Source organism: Marmota marmota, unplaced genomic scaffold, assembly GCF_001458135.2.
Source record: "Marmota marmota marmota unplaced genomic scaffold, marMar, whole genome shotgun sequence".
Taxonomy (NCBI): Eukaryota; Metazoa; Chordata; class Mammalia; order Rodentia; family Sciuridae; genus Marmota; species Marmota marmota.
Window position 1 is genome coordinate 7,804,161 of NW_025999945.1, and position 17,059 is coordinate 7,821,219.

The following is a 17,059-nucleotide window of genomic DNA, read 5'->3' on the forward strand; positions in this document are numbered from 1 at the left end:
TATTTTATACATTCTGGACAGAAGTCATTTATCAATAGGCAATTTCCGAACATTTTTTCCTAGCCTATGGTTCTCTTTTCATTTGTTTACTGTTGCTCAACAACCAGTTCTTAATTTTGATAAAGTCCAATTTATCAATTTGTTCTTTTCGGGAACGTATTCTTAGCATTGTAAATTAGAAATCTTAACTTAACTTGAGGTGACAAAGATTTTTTTCCTGCTCTTTTCTGTAAGTTTTATAGTTTCAGGTTTTTCATTGAGTCTATGATTCAGTTTTTAGTTAATATTTATTTGTTTATGATGGAAACTATGGACTGGAGGATTTGTTCTGTTTGGTATATGAACATCCAATTGTTCTAGTACCACTTGTTATACATTTGTTGAACACCATGGGTATATTTCTTTATTTCCTATTCTGCTCCATAGACTTATTTTTCTGTCTTTATACCAATACCACATTATCTTAATTCCTACAACTTTAAAAGAAATCTTGAGTTCAGGTTGTGTAAATCTTCCAACTTTATTTTTTTTCAAGGTAGTTTTCAGCATTTCCCTTTGAATTTTAGTCAGTTTCTTCAAAAATAAAAGTCATCTCTGACTTCAACTGGGACTGCTTTGAATCTATTGATATTTTGGAGAAAACTGACATCTTCCTAATATTGAGTTTTCAGATCCATGATCCATTCCATGATGTTTTTATTTAGGACTTCTTTAATTTTTTAGCAGTGTTTTATATTTTTGATATACACATTTGGCAGATATGTTGTCTAATATATTTCTAAGAATTTCTAATTTCTCATATTATTGAAAATAGTTGGATTCTATTTCAAAATATTTTTAGAATTTCAATTTCCAATTCTTTATGCCACCTTGCTAATTCACTTATTGCTTCTAGTAGATTTTTACATCTTCGTTTCTTCATTTAGGTGCTATTTCTTTTTCCTGTATTTCGCACAGGCTAGAATTACCAGTACAATTTGTTGTGAAAGTTAGATGTGGTGTCCCCCCAAAGAGACAATGTGAGAGAGTTCAAAGGAGAAACAATCAGGTTGTGAGAGCCTTAACCCAATCAGTTAATTATCCCTGATGGGATTAATTGCGTGGTGACTGGAGGCAGGTGGGGTGTGGCTGGAGGAGGTGGGGCATCTCAGGTGTGGCTTTGGGGTATATATTTTTATCTGGCCAGTGGAGTTTCTCTCTCTGCTTCCTGATAATCATGTGAGCTGCTTCCCTCCACCACTCTCTGGCCATGATGTTTATCCTCGCATGGAACCCTGAGGAATGGAGCCTGCTGTCTATGGATTGAGACCTCTGAAACCATGAGCCCTCAAATAAGCTTTTCCTCCTCTACAGTGGTTCTGGTCAGGTCTTTTAGTTGCCGCAGTGGAAAAACCTCTCTAAAACAATTGGACCTCTTGCTTTGTCCCTGATCTTATGGGAAAAGGTATTTAGTCTTTCAGCATTAACAATATGTAAGCTGTAGTTTTTGTAGACGCCCCTTTAAGGTGGAGGAAGTTCCCTCCTGTTGCTAGTTTGTGGGTTGGTCTCATTCATTTTAGTGCAGAATGGTATTCAGAAGCCAAGATCTGAGCATTGTAGTTGCTCACTTCTGTTGGAATGTTGCAGCCCTCAGGCCCTCTCAGTGGGCTAAGCTAGGAAATCTTCATACAATACATATACAAACCATGAGCTCTGATACCAACCACAGTACCATTGTGAACACCTTCCTTAAGCCTCCTGAACCCTGTGTTTTCATGCCAGTCCCCACACTGGGCTCCCTCCTATGCAATGCACACGTTGTCCTCCCTGACCTTTGACATCTTGCTCTCGGGAAATACAAAGGCTCTCATTTCTCTTCTCCTTAACACAGATACCAAATTTGCTCTACACTTTGTGATGCCTTTTGGATAGAATTCTTCAGAAAGATAAGGAAAAGGAAGGCTAGGGAGAATTAAAACTACTTTTTTAAATTTCCAAAACACTCCAGATCTCAAGTGTGACATGGAAGTAGCAAAGGGGGTTGATCTTAAGGAAGCCCATGAGTTGGGGCAAGGAACATCTTGTTGGCAACTTGAATCTTCCTTAATGCTTTGGCACTGCTTAACCTCATGGGTATCTTAGCATAACCTTTGATGGGCAGGGCTTAGCCTCTACAGTGGGTGAAATTTAACTCCTGTCAGCTTAGGGGGAAAGGATTCTAGAGTCAGATTCATATTGATTTAAAGAAAAATAATATTTCTTAATCACTTTGAGTTCAGGGTTGAAAATTATTATTGGCTACAATAGAAAAACTGGGCAGAGGGAAGTTTGAAGGTGACCCTGGAAGTAGAGCAGGCAATTAAAGAGGGGAGGTAGAGCTGCAGAGAGGTCAGCACCAGAGGCTGTGGATTTGGTGAACATTTACCTGTGCTGATAGTTAAAGCCCAGTAAAATAGATGAGATCCCAAGGCAAAGAGAATAGACAAACAATGGCCCTGAACATCGGTACTTGTCTTGGTGTGTGCAGTAGAGGGGGAAGGAGGAAAAGGAAATAGCAAAGCAGGCCTAGACATGATGTGGCAGGTGGTGAGTCAGCAGACTCCACCCGTCAGGGAGCCAGGGGAGAAGGTGAGGTTAATAGCATCCTGGCTTTAGAGAGGGAAAGCAAATCGAGACTGAGGAGCCATTTGATCCAGTGACTTAGAGACTGCTGATGTCCTTAAAAGTGCAATTTCAGTAAAGTTGTGAAAATAGAATTCCACTTCAGACACTTAAGGAGAGAGTGGGGATAAAGATGCCTCTGAATAAGTATAGATCATTCTAAAACTTTGTCTGTGAAAGGAAGGGGAATTGAGCAGTGGTTTGAAGGGGGGAACATGAGGAATAAGCAGCAGGGTTTGCTGTCAGGAGAAACCGAGGATGTACGTTGAATATTAACCATTTTTCCTATCCTCCAATATTACTAGTGTAAAACATTTGTTATAATTCTGAAACTTCATATTTAGAGAGCTAATTCACTCAATTCACCCACCTAGTATAAAAATAAAGAAATTTGCATTTGAAATGTAAATGGTATAAGCAATAAGTGTTGTTTTCAAATCCTTTACACAAATGGAAAAAAAAATATGATTTTCTTTCAAAGTCAGGGATTCTTGGCTCCTTTTCACTTAACAATTGCTAAGCAGGCAGGAGGAAAGTTGAGATTTGGGTGGGAGAGCTGTGGCAAAGGGCTCAATTTGGCCAATGGTGTGGAGGCATAGATGTGGGGCCTTTCTAAGGCCAACCTTTGGAAACTTCTCTGCCATGTTCTCCAATGTTGGAGGAAGCCTGCTTGTTATCTGCTTGGTACAGCTCACTGTTCTTCTCTCTATATAATGCCATATGCCTTGTGTATAAGACATTTTCAATAAAGTCTTAAGAAGATAATGCAAAGAAAATCCTGGAAAACTGTGTAGGAGGATACCAATGCCCCATCTCAGCTCATTAGCAATTTGAAATTGATTTGGAGAGATCAATTCTGACTAAAAGCAGGAAAACAAGGTTAACTGAAGATAGACTATTTTTCTGCTCCTGTATGTAAAGGAGAATGATAGAGGCTCAAAAACTGGAGTGGGCAGAGCTCGATATGGAAAAGAATTGTGATCTACTCTTCCTATAAAAGCTCACTGCTCATTGTGTGGCCCATGGAACAGTCATACTGGCATCACCAGGGAGGTTGTTAGAAAAGCAGTTTCTCAGGTCCTAACCCATACTCACTGAATGAAAATGTGCATTCCCAAGTGATTTGTCTACACGCTGAAGTTTGGAAAGGATTGTGTCTGAATATTCAGGAACTGTGAAATGATTGGTGCATCGAGAAGTTCTCTAGAGACCAGACAGCTAAGACAAAACTAGTCTTCTCTGAAAGAAATCATCAGAGAAATATCAAACAGGAATTAGTTAACAAAGATTCGAAAGAGAATCTGGAAGCTAGAGAAATAGAAGTCTTATCAGACTATTCACTTTGGCAGAATCTGTGGACTAAGAAGAGATCAAGTTTATCTAGGACTGAAAGGCTGGACCAAGAACAATAAAGAATTTTGCCTACAGCTGGGGATATAGCTCAGTGGTGGAGCACTTGCCTAGCAAGTACAAGGCCCTGGGTCCAATTCCCAGAAGAATTTTGCCTAAGCCTAGGCCTGTAAATACCCTGTATACCTAAGTGAGGACAGTACATACAAGAGGAAGAAGTGACCAGAGAATGTGTTTGACTGGAAAGCTAAGCCAAGGTCTGGGCACACTCTATAAAGCCACCTCATGAGTCTTCCATTTTGATTTAAGAACCCTCCCTCAAAAGGTCAGAGTTATTTCGAACTTCTTCAGACTGACTGCCTCTAAGCATAAGCAAGATACACCAGAATAGAATTTTTAGGAGTGTGTGAGTCAGCTTTCCGTCACCGTGACAAAATACCTGAGATAATCACTTGTCAGGAGAAAGATTTATTTTGGCTCATGGTTTCAGAGATTTCGGTTCATGGTCAGTAGGCTCTGTTGCTTTGGGGCTTGTGGCGAGGCAGTTCGTCATTGTGGGAGCATGTGGCAAAAGAAGATGCTTACCTCATGGTGACTGGAAAGTAAACTTAAGCAGCAGGAAGGGTCTGAGTCACAATATCTCCTCCTAAGGCATGACCTAACTTCCTCCCACTAGGCTCCACCTCTTGAAGGTTCACCATCCCCCAGGAACTCTATGGGCTGGGAACCATGACTATAACACACAAGCCTTTGGGGGACAGTCAAGATCCAAACTACTGCAAGAAGCATCATCTTCACTGAAAATGTTCTAGTTTCCTGTGATTACAGGAGACAATTTCTCCCAACAAGGTAAGGTGTGGTGGGAAGTTGGTTGACAGGAGGCTCCTTTGGGGACTTTGGTAACAGACACTTTGCCTTTGGGACAGATTGCACTGCAATCATCTCAGACCAGTTGGGCATCTAGAGGACCTGGACCCACAACACTCCTTTCCTTATCCAACTGCTGTCTCACTTTACCATGCATTCAGGTCTCCAAATTTTGCCTGAGCTGTCCCCACTGGCTGTATTTCTCCATCCTCCGGTTTTAAAATGTTTAATATCATCAAGATTACCTGAGAACGCCGGTTTTAAGGGTAGATTCCTGCTCTTCCACCTCCAGGGCCCTGAGGGATTCTGATGGTGAGGTCCAGGATCCAGAAAATATATTTACAATAATCCCCACAAAGTAAGTCTGCTACCCATGTTCCCAGTCTAGATTTTCAGAAACCTGGTTTAACCCCTTCCTTCTGCTTTACTCCTTCACAGCCTGGATTCTGGCCTGTCAGGGAGGTGGAGGTGGCAGCGTGGAGACTATTAGATGTGTGCTAGATCTTATATAGTACCCATTCCCTGTTCTATTCTCCCCTTTGCAGCCTCCCTCACCTTCCTCACCCCTTCCTTCTGCTCTCCCTGCCTTCCAGTGACCACCAGACAGTCACAGGCCATCTATCCACAAACATTCAGCCCTCACCAACTCTCTTCCACTCTATCCATCCCCCGACATGTTCTCTATCTCCAATTTCACTTTTGGAATTCTCTCCTTAGTTTCAGCCAGCTTTCAGTCATCTACAGCTTCTCTAGGTCTCCAATTACATCTTCAAGGGCGTATTTGTAAGCCTCTTCAAACTCCTCTTCCTTGACCTCATGGCCACACCTGCCACTGCCAGTCACCCTCTTCTCTAAGCACTCTGGCTCTGCCAGGGTGGTCATGTTCACAGCTACACCACATTTTGCCTTTTCATGTAATAGACAAGCTCAATTCCTGCACTGTAGACAGATCTCAGGATTCAGCAGGCATGCCCACTTGTCATTTGCCCCATTATGCATCCTTTAATCCCTGAGAACTGGCACACCACTGGGGGAGCCTAAAAGATGATTTATCTTCACAGTTGATTGACTTAGTCAAGAATGCTCAAAGGTATGGTCTTATAAACAGGACCAGTTGCATAATTTGCAGAGCCTAGTATAAAACAAAATGTGGATCCCTTGTTTAAAAATGTTAAAAAATTTCAAGCCAATGACAGCAGTTCATTAAACAAAGGCCATGACCCTTTTAAGTGCAGAGCCCTTGCAACTGCAGTGGTCACACACTCAGGAAGCTGATCCTCCTGAGCCTTATCCTTGATCCAGGCTATTAGCTTGGCAACTATCAGGACCAGAGAAGTTAATGAGAACACAGGAAGAAGTTGCCAGTTAGTTTTCCCAGGGAACCACCCCTCCATGTACACAGTCTTCACTTCTCACCCAGTCAACTCTTAAGTGGACCTTGTCACTGGAAGGAAGGAGGAGCACATGAATGACAGGGCATATATAACTCCTCCTCAAAATGTGGAAGAAACTGCTCCAAGGGGGAGGTCAGAGTGTCTTTACCGTAGTTCATAATAATTGGGATGCAAACTAGTCTGAATGTCATCCTAAATGCTGTGCTCCCGTGTTTCCTCACTTCAAGCCCTTAAACCCCTTAAGACCAGACTGGAGATGGAAACTGGGATCCAAGCAGCAGCAAGTCTCCCTGCTTTCTTTGGGACAGAGCCAAAAAGAGATAAAGAAAGTGTTGTATTAGGCAGCAGTAAACAGGCAAGCAACCAGCAGTCCTTTAATAAAACAGACCTTTATTGGGGCTAAAATGGCCCTGGGCTGACCCCACCCTAAATCCTGGCAGTGTCCAGGGACAGGAATTTAGAGGAACAAAAATGCAGGCATTTCAGGCTGCACCCCCTGCATACATAACAGAAGGCAAGGCAGAAACCAGCAAGTGAGGAATACATAAATACCATTATCCACTATTGCAGCCCCAACTTATTTTTTAGTCTGGATGACTCTGCTCTCTTGCCTTTTCTGCCTCACATTTCTGTCCTGTGTGTGACTCACAGGAACAGCCTGGGGACAATGAAATATCCTAAAGCCCTAAAATAGGTCCTCCTCCCTCCCTCTAACGTCAGGACGAGTTTCCTAAGGCATTTGTTTCTTCCTTTATTAACCAGGCATGAATGACAATATTGCCTGGGTTGAACAGCTCATCTCTGTCACTGGTAAACATAAAAAATGAGTCACATTCATAGAAAAGCATGCCAGAATTCCATTGATTAACATCCTGTGCCCTAACCTCTCTTTGAAATTAAAAACACTTTCAATGACACTGAACAGAAAAGGCATCACAGGAAAAATATTTCTAAGATGGGGTTGTCATTAAAGCGTGCCCAAAATAGAACTGTTTTTATTTAACCATCCTGACTGCACTGGGCCCTCCCCGCTCTGGCAGCTCTGGTGGGCAGTGAGGCTACATGCGGTGAAATCACAAGAAATGCAGAAAGTAATTCTGCCTGTTTGAATTTTAGAAGCTTCAGAAGCAGACCTATGGATAATGCCTAGTTCATGTGTCTCTTTTCCCTGCTGCAAGCAATTTTTAAGGATTTAAAATCTAGCTGTTTAGTAATTTATAGGCAATTTTTTTGATTTGCTAACTATACATCTGACTCTGCCCCTCTGCCAATTTTTTTATTCTGTCCCCTCAACCTCATCCCCACCTGGACTCGGAGTAGATCTCCGTGACTCCAGCTTTGGACCCATATTTCATGTGGACACCATTGCCTTTCAATTTTGAAAACTGGCCCTTGAGGGCCAGGCTTGTGCCAGATTTGTTTGACTCTGCAAGCACAGGGAGATTGTTGGGTCTGATTTTGTGTTTTAGATTTTGGTGCCTTCACCTGGGGCTACACAGCATCCTCTGCATCCCCTCTTCAACCTCTTCCTCAAGATCTGCCGCCATGTGGCCCCCCTCACTCTCCCATCTGTCAGTCTCACAATTCTTTCACCTCTACAGGCCTCTGGTGACTTCTGCCAGCCTTGTCCACCACTGCCTTGGGCCAGCACTGCTATTCAGCTCCCCACAACCCCTTGCCTGATCCCCAATTCTGCCGGAAGACCCGAAGTCTCTTTCAAGGCTAAATTGAAATGTTACCTTCTCCATGAAGTGTTTGTTATTCTTTGCATTCAACTTAAGTGCAACAGAGAAAGCCAAACTTGAGTTCAAATCCCGACTCTTTCACTTACCATCTATGAGAACTCAGCAATTTTCTTAATATCTGTAAAGCTCCATCTAGTGATTTTCAAAATGAGAATGATTTATTCTGCCATCAAAGGCTTGCTTTGAATATCAAAAGGAATAATGAATGTTCAAGTACCTATGTAATTCCTGGCACACTTACCCGTTATTATTGTGGGCTTTTCTGCTTTCATAGGACATATTATGGCACTTCCTCCATTGGTCTTTTTTTTAAAAAAAAAATATTTATTTTTTCACTGTAGTTGAACACAATACCCTTATTTTATTTTTTTATTTTTATGTGGTGCTAAATATTGAACTCGGGGTCTTGCACGTGCTAGGCAAGCACTCTACCTCTGAGCCACAACCCCAACCCCTCTCCATTGGTCTTTTAATGAAGATATTTGTGCCTTTGTCTTTCTCCTCTACTAAATCACACAGCAGGAACTTCATTACTGTAGTCCCCAAGTGCCTTGCATTCATCACTCAGTATATGCTTATTAAATGTGTATATGCTCAAATTGTCTGCTTTGCTTTAATAAAACTGACCATTAGTTTACCTATTCCCCATGGAAGAAACAAAGCTGAAAAACCCTGTCAATATTTAGATTTCTTTCCTCATTTTTAGATTTCTGTAACATGATTTTGATTTTAATCCAAATTATGGTACAGTAGTAGTAAATTATAACATGTGTGTATCTATTAATATATTTTAATTTTTTATTATATCATGCTTCCAATGTGCCAAGAACAAATCTCAGTAGTTCACATGACCCACACAACAAACCTGGAAGGTAGATACCATATTAATCTTCATTTTATAGTGAGGAAACTGAGGCTTGGAGAAGTTAAGCTTGACTGAAGTTTTTCAGTTAGGACCTTGTAAGTCTGGATCCCAACCCATGAAATATGATTCCAGAGAACAAGATCTTCTCTACTGCCTAGTACCTCCTCCAATTTGCTACTGCAGATAAATCATAAAGTAAAAAGCAAATGGAACTGATCCAATCGATTACTATTTACAACCAATACGACCTAATTCAACTGATGCTTTGACTGTGTAAGGTAGGAGACCAGATGAGTTTCTGTGATTGAAAATGACTGACAGATGTTTTGCCCACACAGCTGTTCCTGCAGGGTCTGGCAAGTTGTGTTGGGTCTCCTGGAGGTCCCCTCTCATCTTGCCTATAGATTCATATGTAACTTGCCAAGGAAGGCAGCAGTAAGACATAGAGGTGTGCAGCAGCAGGGGACACACTCTAGCAGGAGACCTTCTGCAGAAGCACAGGACAAGGAAGCCTGCCACAGACTTGTCTCAGTCAATGTGACATCTAACAAGTACCTTGACCCAAAGCTGAGAGATGAAACAGTGAGACTCATGGAGTTGATAGCAGCTGCCTCAGGTTTGAGGAGCTCAGAGCCATTTCGAAACTGTGGATATCCCGCAGGCTGTCCAGGGGCTTCAGGGGCTCCAGACAGATTCATTGCCTGTACATCACTGCTTTTGCCAAACTAAGACCACAGGACATCATTGAAGTCTCTCATGGTGCTTCCCAAACTCCAGTGGAGGCAAATCACCTGGAACTCTTGTTTAAAATACAAATTCTGACTCAGCAGGTCTGGCGTTGTCTGAGATCCTGCATTTCTAACAAATTCCTGGGTGACGGACCACATTCTGAGTTACAAGGGCCTGTGGAATACTAACCTCAGGAGAGAAGTTATATGAAATGTGCTTTCTTAAAGGCTGTCATGTGTTGCAAATCTTTGAGAAGGGTCTGTGATATGCAGAACTTCTAGGATTTGGCCAAGGAACCATTTTTAGTAGGATGTCTGTTAGTATCTCTATTATTTAAGATTAAGTTTCAATTTTCAGAAACAAAAAAATTCAGACTAATGGAGACCTTTTCCCTTTGCCTATAAAAGCAGTCTTGATAGTCTAGTCTTGGCAGGGTTCCTAATAGCCTCAGGGATCCAGGTTCTTTCTTTTGTCTTGTTCTGCCCTCCTGGCATGTGGCACCCACTCATGTCCAAGATAGCTGCTCCAGTTTCAACTATCACAAACATATCACACTAGCAGGAGAAAGGAGATCCAGGAGAAGGATGCATACACTCTCCTTTCCAATTAGACTCCCAAGAAGGTACATATACTCTATGCTTTCCATCATTGCCAGGATCTCATCACATTGGTAAGGAAGCCTGGGGCGACGTGGTCTTCCTTCTGAGCAGCCATTTTCACAGCTAAATATCAAGGATACCAGTACCAACAAAGGGAGAGTGGATATTGGAAAACAACAAGCCATTCCATCACAGCCTCTAAAAGAACTAGTGAAAATAGTTTGGGAAATGATGATCTGGTCTGATCCTTTAACTTTGCACAACTGGCTACTGGATGAGTCAAGAGAAATGTTTGAGTTTCTTGACTCCCTAGAAATTCCAGGTCTTGCTCAATCGGTCCAAGGTTCCTCTCAGATGACATCCTTCCTTTCCCTGGTGGCAGAGGAGAAGCCCCAGGGAGTCTCTACCTCAGCTCCTGGAATTGCAGCCTTGTGAGGAGCACAAGGTTGATGGACAGTCTAGGCTCAGAAAATGCATTAGTGTCACAAAAAAAAAAAAAAAAAAGGCAGAAACACTGGAGAATGAAACTATGGGTTGTTATTTTGCATTGATAGACAGAAAACAGCATCAGAAGTTAGATTATTTGAGCAATTTTATAATGAGCCCAGCCTTTGTGAAGGTGTCTCTGTGCCTCCCTCAATGCTCTGCCCTTCCTTGGCTGTCTTTAAGTGTTGATGACCTGCTGTGGGAGGCAGCAAGCCTCCTTCTCTCACACTGACTCACTGAACAAAGTCAGTACAAGCTTCTCAGCATTAAATGAGAAAGGAATTGAATGGGAACTGGAAAGAGGGGGCCATAACATTTATTGACTGCCTCCTGTGTGCTTGTATACTAGCTTAGGTGTGGATCTACTTATTTAATGCTCATTATAGTTTATGACACAGACTAGTAATGACCAAGCTGGGAGTTTCACCAGGTGTCTATGTCTCTAAAATCCATCTCCTTTGATCAGGATGGAAATCAAGAGCCTCCTGCCTTGCTCCCTTTCTTTGTCTCCCTGATCCACGCTTTCTCCTACCACATTCTTTCACACACTGACTTTGTGTTCATCGTTTCCCAGTAATTAGTAAATTATAACCCTCGCATCTCAAATTCTTGACATTCATTTGCTGTTTCCCAGTAATTCATTCCATTTGGTATTTGCTTTGAAAAAGAAACCCAAGTACTCGCTAATGCGGCACACACTCCCTGGCCTGGATGGGGCTCTTCACCTCATTTATCACGTTGCGCTGCTGGTCCTGAAGTCTGACAGGCAATTCAGGCTTTCTGAATGCAATTCAGGCATTGATTTTAATCTATAAAGCTTTAGCGTCTGGGCCCTGGCTGCCATGGAAATGAAATAGCTTCTTGGATACTTTTTCACATGTTGCTGCTAACTGTTCTGAAATGTGGGGTCCGAGAGACGTTTCTGGACTTTTTCTGATGTAAAAATGTCCAATATGAATAGTTTCTAAACTTTAGCCATCACTGTGAGTATGGAAGAGAAATTCCAGCCAAGGACAGATACACAGAGTATGCTTACCTTCATGGCCCTACACACTGAATCTGTTGATAATGGCTACTTGAAAAGAAAATTTAAAATGCAGACCACATGGTGGCCAATGCATTATGTCCATGTATGAATACGCCACAATGAATTTTGTATATATATATATATATATATATATATATGTATATGATAACAATGTACTAACTGAAACAGCAATAATATAAAAGAGAAATCAGCAGGCAGATCAGGAGGAAGGAGGAGAAGAAGGATAGGGAAAATTCTGGGGAATAAGCATTATCAAATTAGGTTATGTGCACATATGAATACATGGCATAATGAATTTCCTATTAAGTATAATTATAATGCACCAATAAAAAAATTATTTAAGTTAAAAAATAAAAACCAAGAAATCTCTAAGCCCAAGCAGGACACTGGGTGCCAGGAAGCCAATGGAGAAGTATGATGTTTAAACTTTGCTGTGTAACATGCTTTTCTTTCCCCTGCACAGGGGAAGTCGGTGGCAAGGAAATGATCCTAAAATGTGTGCATCATGGAGGGGAGGGTAGACAGGAAGAGTGAAATCTTGGTGCTTATACTGACTGTGCGGTGGCAAGCTAGGAGCCGTCAAACCATGAAAATACATGGAGGAAACAAATGCATATACTAAGTGAAAAAAGCCACTCTGTGTGATTCCAAACTGGCATCTGGAAAAGGCACAACTATGGAGACAGAAGACCAGTGGTTGCCAAGGGTTAAGGGCGGGGAGGAGACTAGATGGAGCTCAGAGGATTTTTAAAGCAGTGAAACTACTCTTCACACACTGGTTACGTACATGTTAGTGTATATTTGTTCAAGCCCACGGAGTGGACAGCACCAAGAGCAAACCTATGTGAAATCTGGACTCTGGGTGCGAAGAGTGTGTCGATGTAGGTTGAACAGTTGTAACTTTGGTGGGGAATATTGGTGATGGGGGAGGTGATGCATGTGTGGGAGCAGGGGGTGTATGGGAAAGAAATCTCTGTACCTTCCTCGCAATTTCTCTGTACACATAAAGCTGCTCTAAAAAAATACAGTCTTAAAAAAAAAAAGACTGGGGTTAAAAAAAAAAAAAAGAGTGGTGGCAGCGTGCCCAGGGAATATGACACCACCTTTGTTCCAATCGGCCACAGAGGCTGGGAAAGGGGGGAGGAGATCAGAACTGTAAAGGGGATTTAAATGCTCTCCACCACAGTTCTGCTTTCATTCTCTTCACCAGAAGGTTCTGGCTGTCTGCCCTGACTACTCACGTGGCGTTCATTCCAAAATGCAATTCCTTGCTTCAGCTTTTTAAGTTCTGATGACATTGGCATTAGCAAAGAATGTGACAAAGCAGTCGACATGTTGACATATATCCCTAAAAAGATAGAGCTTTAATTTTTTTTTTTTAAGTAAAAATGTGTCCAAAAGTAAGAAACTTGAGTAAAAGTAGAAAAAGATGAACCAAAGGCATTTTCGAACAGCAAATGACAGTTAAAATCCACTTGTGTAGCTTCATTTTCCCATAGAAGAAGGCTGTTAGGCCATGACTCATTACAAGGAGTTGGATGGAACACAAACTTAATTGGGTCCTGCAACAGAACTTCATGTAAAATGTTCAGTTGTACCTGTAACTTAGGAAGGAGATGCCAATCTCAACTCCCCTGAACAGCGAAGGATAAACTTGACTGCAGTAATTCAGGAGCTTCTACTTGTCTTTCCCAATTATCGAAGTTCAGGTTAGGACGTGAAAATTCTACCATCACCAAGAACTACAATTTTAATATCACAGGTGTTCTTTTTAGGGTTTGGTTTCAGCAAGGCCAGGTCGGGAGCCGTAGCTGACACGAGAACATGCCTGCCAGCTCAGGTACATGCGTGCTGACTTTTTTCCGGAGTTACAGCTCCATTTGTATGATATCAAAACAACTGTGATTAAGTCAGTTCCATCAAGAATCCCTCCTGGCAGTTGCTTGGAACATAAATACAGAATGATTGTGTTGTTTTTTTTTCACTTTTCAAATGTAAATTTGACTGTGACCTTAGAAATGTGTTATCTAGGAGTGAGCAGCAGTGGGCAGGAAAGATAAACTTGCTTTGTATCTGCCTAATTTCAAGCCGGTTCCTTGTAAAACCAATCAGGGTTTTACAGGGATGGTGAGGGAACTTGGGATAATAAATTGAACACTGACTGAGCCCCTGACCATCCCTAAGCATCACCATCAGGACCCCTTGTTCTCGGGGGCTTTGGTGCCTGTCTCCCTTGCCCCAGATCCTCCTTAGACTCGGATAGTGCTCTGTTGTAAGGTAAGCACCATGGGCCCTTGCCCATGCTCAGACTGCAGATGTGCTTCTTGCCAGAACTTTCTTGAGCTGAGTTGGTGACAGGCTGCTTTCAATCCCACCACCATGCAGTACCCACAAGGGACCTAGGATTACCCAGAGGTGATGAGGCGTTGTCCTGGTTACTCAGGGGCTCTCAAGAATGCTTTCTCTCAAGCTCACTGCCTTAGTATCAGGAAAAACAAAGAAGGGTATTAAAGATAGGGGCCTTCTCTTTCCTCCCAGAAAAAGACCATGCTCTTATTCCCATCCAGACTGCTGGATGTTAACAGACACCAACTGGAGCTTGCAGGAATTCTCCCTTCTATGAGAACAGCACTGACTTTCAGGGATGGGACCCCAGCAGTCTTGTTTTTGTGACAGGGCCTTGTTCCTTGAATACCTGGCAGATCCAGGGAAAAAGAATCCCAAGATGGACGAGCAAGACCCAATTTGCTATCCACAACTGATCACCTGAGGGGTAGGTAAAAATGCAAGCAGATTGCTCACAACTAACAATTGTCCTTTAAGATGGTCAGAAACTTGGGGCTGGGGTTGTAGCTCAGTGGTAGAGCATTTGCCTGGTACATGTGAAGCACTGGGTTTGATCCTCAGCACCCCCATAAAAATAAATAAATAAATAAAGTTCTACATTCTTATAAAATGGTCAGAAACTTAAACTGGGACACCTGTCCTGAGTGGGTCGGTCTCCTTAGATTATTTCTATAGAACTAGGACTGAAAGAATAGGATGATCTCTCTAAGGGAAGAAGCCACCGGACATAAGACTTTGGCCTTGTGAGCCATCCTGCTCCTACTAGGACAAAGATATTGGTCCACAAGTCAAGGCAGTGGTGCCTCTTCTCTTCAGCGAGAAGCAGAGGTGAGACACAAGATGGGACATTTGATCTTTGAGGCCCAGCTTGCCCCTTCTCCCCCCTGTTGGCAAAAGACATGAAGCACCCCCTTACCCTGCCAGTAAATTCTCTTTTTGCCCTTGCTAGTTAGTGTTGGGTTTCTATCACTTGCAGCCAAGTGACACATTGGCAAATTTCTCATCCTGACAGCTGGCCTGTCCCATAATTAGATGACCCTTCTTGTGTCTTTTGCATCAAAGCTCCATTTGTCTCCTCCTTCCTGGAGGGTGCCTCTGAGTCAAGCCTGCTGGGTGGGCCACCCAGGTGTTCAAGGTTTCTGGAGGACACCACTCTCCTGGGGCCCTAAGTTTTCCATAGCACTCTTTTCCTTCATTGCAGGTTACATTTCTGCCTTTCTCTGGGTGGAATTCTGGGTTCCTTGACTCAATCATTTCTGCCCCTTGGATTACATCCCTTTTCTGTGAATGGTGAAAATAGTAAATATACCCCTTCCTCCATCCAAGACTGTTGACTTCCCTGCCCCTAAGAACCCTTTCTCCTTTCTTAGTATTTTTTCTTCCTTTTCCTTTCACTTTCCTTTTTGACATTAGAAAAAAATTGTTTTAATTAGTTATACATGATGATAGAATCATTTATGCACTTTGATATGTCATACATTGATGGGGTATAATTTCTCATTTTTCTGATTTTACGGGTTATAGAATCACATCAGAGAGCTCTGCTTTAAGGCTTTATTTTGGAACATTAGACCTTGCTTTCAATAGACTTTCAGAGATCTTATTTCTAAAGGTTATGAGTGGAGTCCTTTACATTCTCAAGGTAAATACTCACATAGCGGATATTTTCTAGGCTAAGGTGGATTTGAATTTCTTGCCAAGGTTGGAGAAATTAGTGGGAGACAGAATTCTTCTATAGATGATGAAAAGGGCTGATATTCACTCTTCAGGCCTTAAATTGCTACTAGAACCTGGGTACCAACAATTGTCTTGGCCCATAAGATGCATAAATCTAGGACATTGAATCAGAGGTTACTTAAGCAAAGAAGAAGGGATCATGGATTATCCCTCTGTCAGTAGCAGCAAAGTCAGCAACAGCCACCAGTTTTGGGCAGTCATGGTTGTACTGCCACCATGGGATCCAATGCCTACCAGCAGGGGCAGCAGTATCCAAATTGGGCATCTGTGGCATTGACTCTGGCTGTGGTCTGGCTATCCAATCCCACTTTGTGCTTCCTCAATTTCTGTACCTGGTTCTCTAGCCTGCCCCCATGATTCTGTTAATGTTCCCAGTGTCCTTTTAACACTTCCCTTTTTCTTTGAGATTACTCCCAGAAAGCAGCTATGGATGATATACCTGCCTAGGATTCTCTATGTGTAATCATTTGCTTTGTTTTCTTTGCAGCACAAAAATCTGAAATATATAATTGGGAAGGCTGACATGTAAGAGCTACTGACTTGACGAGAGAATGAGGCTAGCAGATTCCCCAGTTGCATGACTCAACACAACTTTAGTTTCTCCTCGAGAGATGATAAGACTACTTGTTTCTTCTGGGTGGGCAGGAAGCACAGCTGTTCAACTGAAGCAGTGACAGAAGTAAGAGAAGTGCAGGGAAAGGAAGAGATGCTTCTTACCCAGAAAGTAGCTTTATAAATGACTTAAGTCCTGTGCTTAAAAAAAAAATCATCAAAGCTGTGACAAATCATTTCAGTGTGCTGCTCTCATTTTATAGGGGAAATTATATTCTGTAGTGATCTGGTGACTTTTGGGTTTATCAACTAAACCAGAATGACACTGACAGTGAAAGGTGATGGTATGAATGAAAATTCTGAGATAACAGACATAATGGTCTCCCTAATTAGTGGAGTGGAGATTTAGAGATTCTAGAAGGTCTCACTCCGGGTCTGTCAGGCAGTGAGATAGCTATGGTGGTGCCGATCCCACAGCATTCCCTCATGTTCCTCAGCCACATTCTATTTCTTTCTCTTCAGGACCAAAGCTGCAGACTGACAAGTGTCAACATGCCTGCCCCTTGCCCACACCTCCCTATTCATGCAACTAGCAATCCATTCTGCATTTGCACACATTCCTACAGAGGCAATTTCCATAGCAACAGTAGAACTATAAAAAAAAAAAAAAAGAAAGAAAGAAAAAAAAAAAAAAAAAAAAA

The 17,059-nt window shown here is 42.1% G+C and overlaps 1 long non-coding RNA gene across 2 annotated transcripts in view; it reads left to right on the top strand.

The window, feature by feature from the left end:
• The first annotated feature begins 4,681 nt into the window (after positions 1-4,681).
• Positions 4,682-17,059, top strand: part of LOC125616429 — a 20,667-nt gene continuing 8,289 nt past the window's right edge. For both annotated transcript variants that reach the window (XR_007347058.1, XR_007347059.1), the window contains exon 1: positions 4,682-4,839. This is a non-coding gene — a long non-coding RNA (uncharacterized LOC125616429). The remainder of the gene's footprint in view (positions 4,840-17,059) is intronic.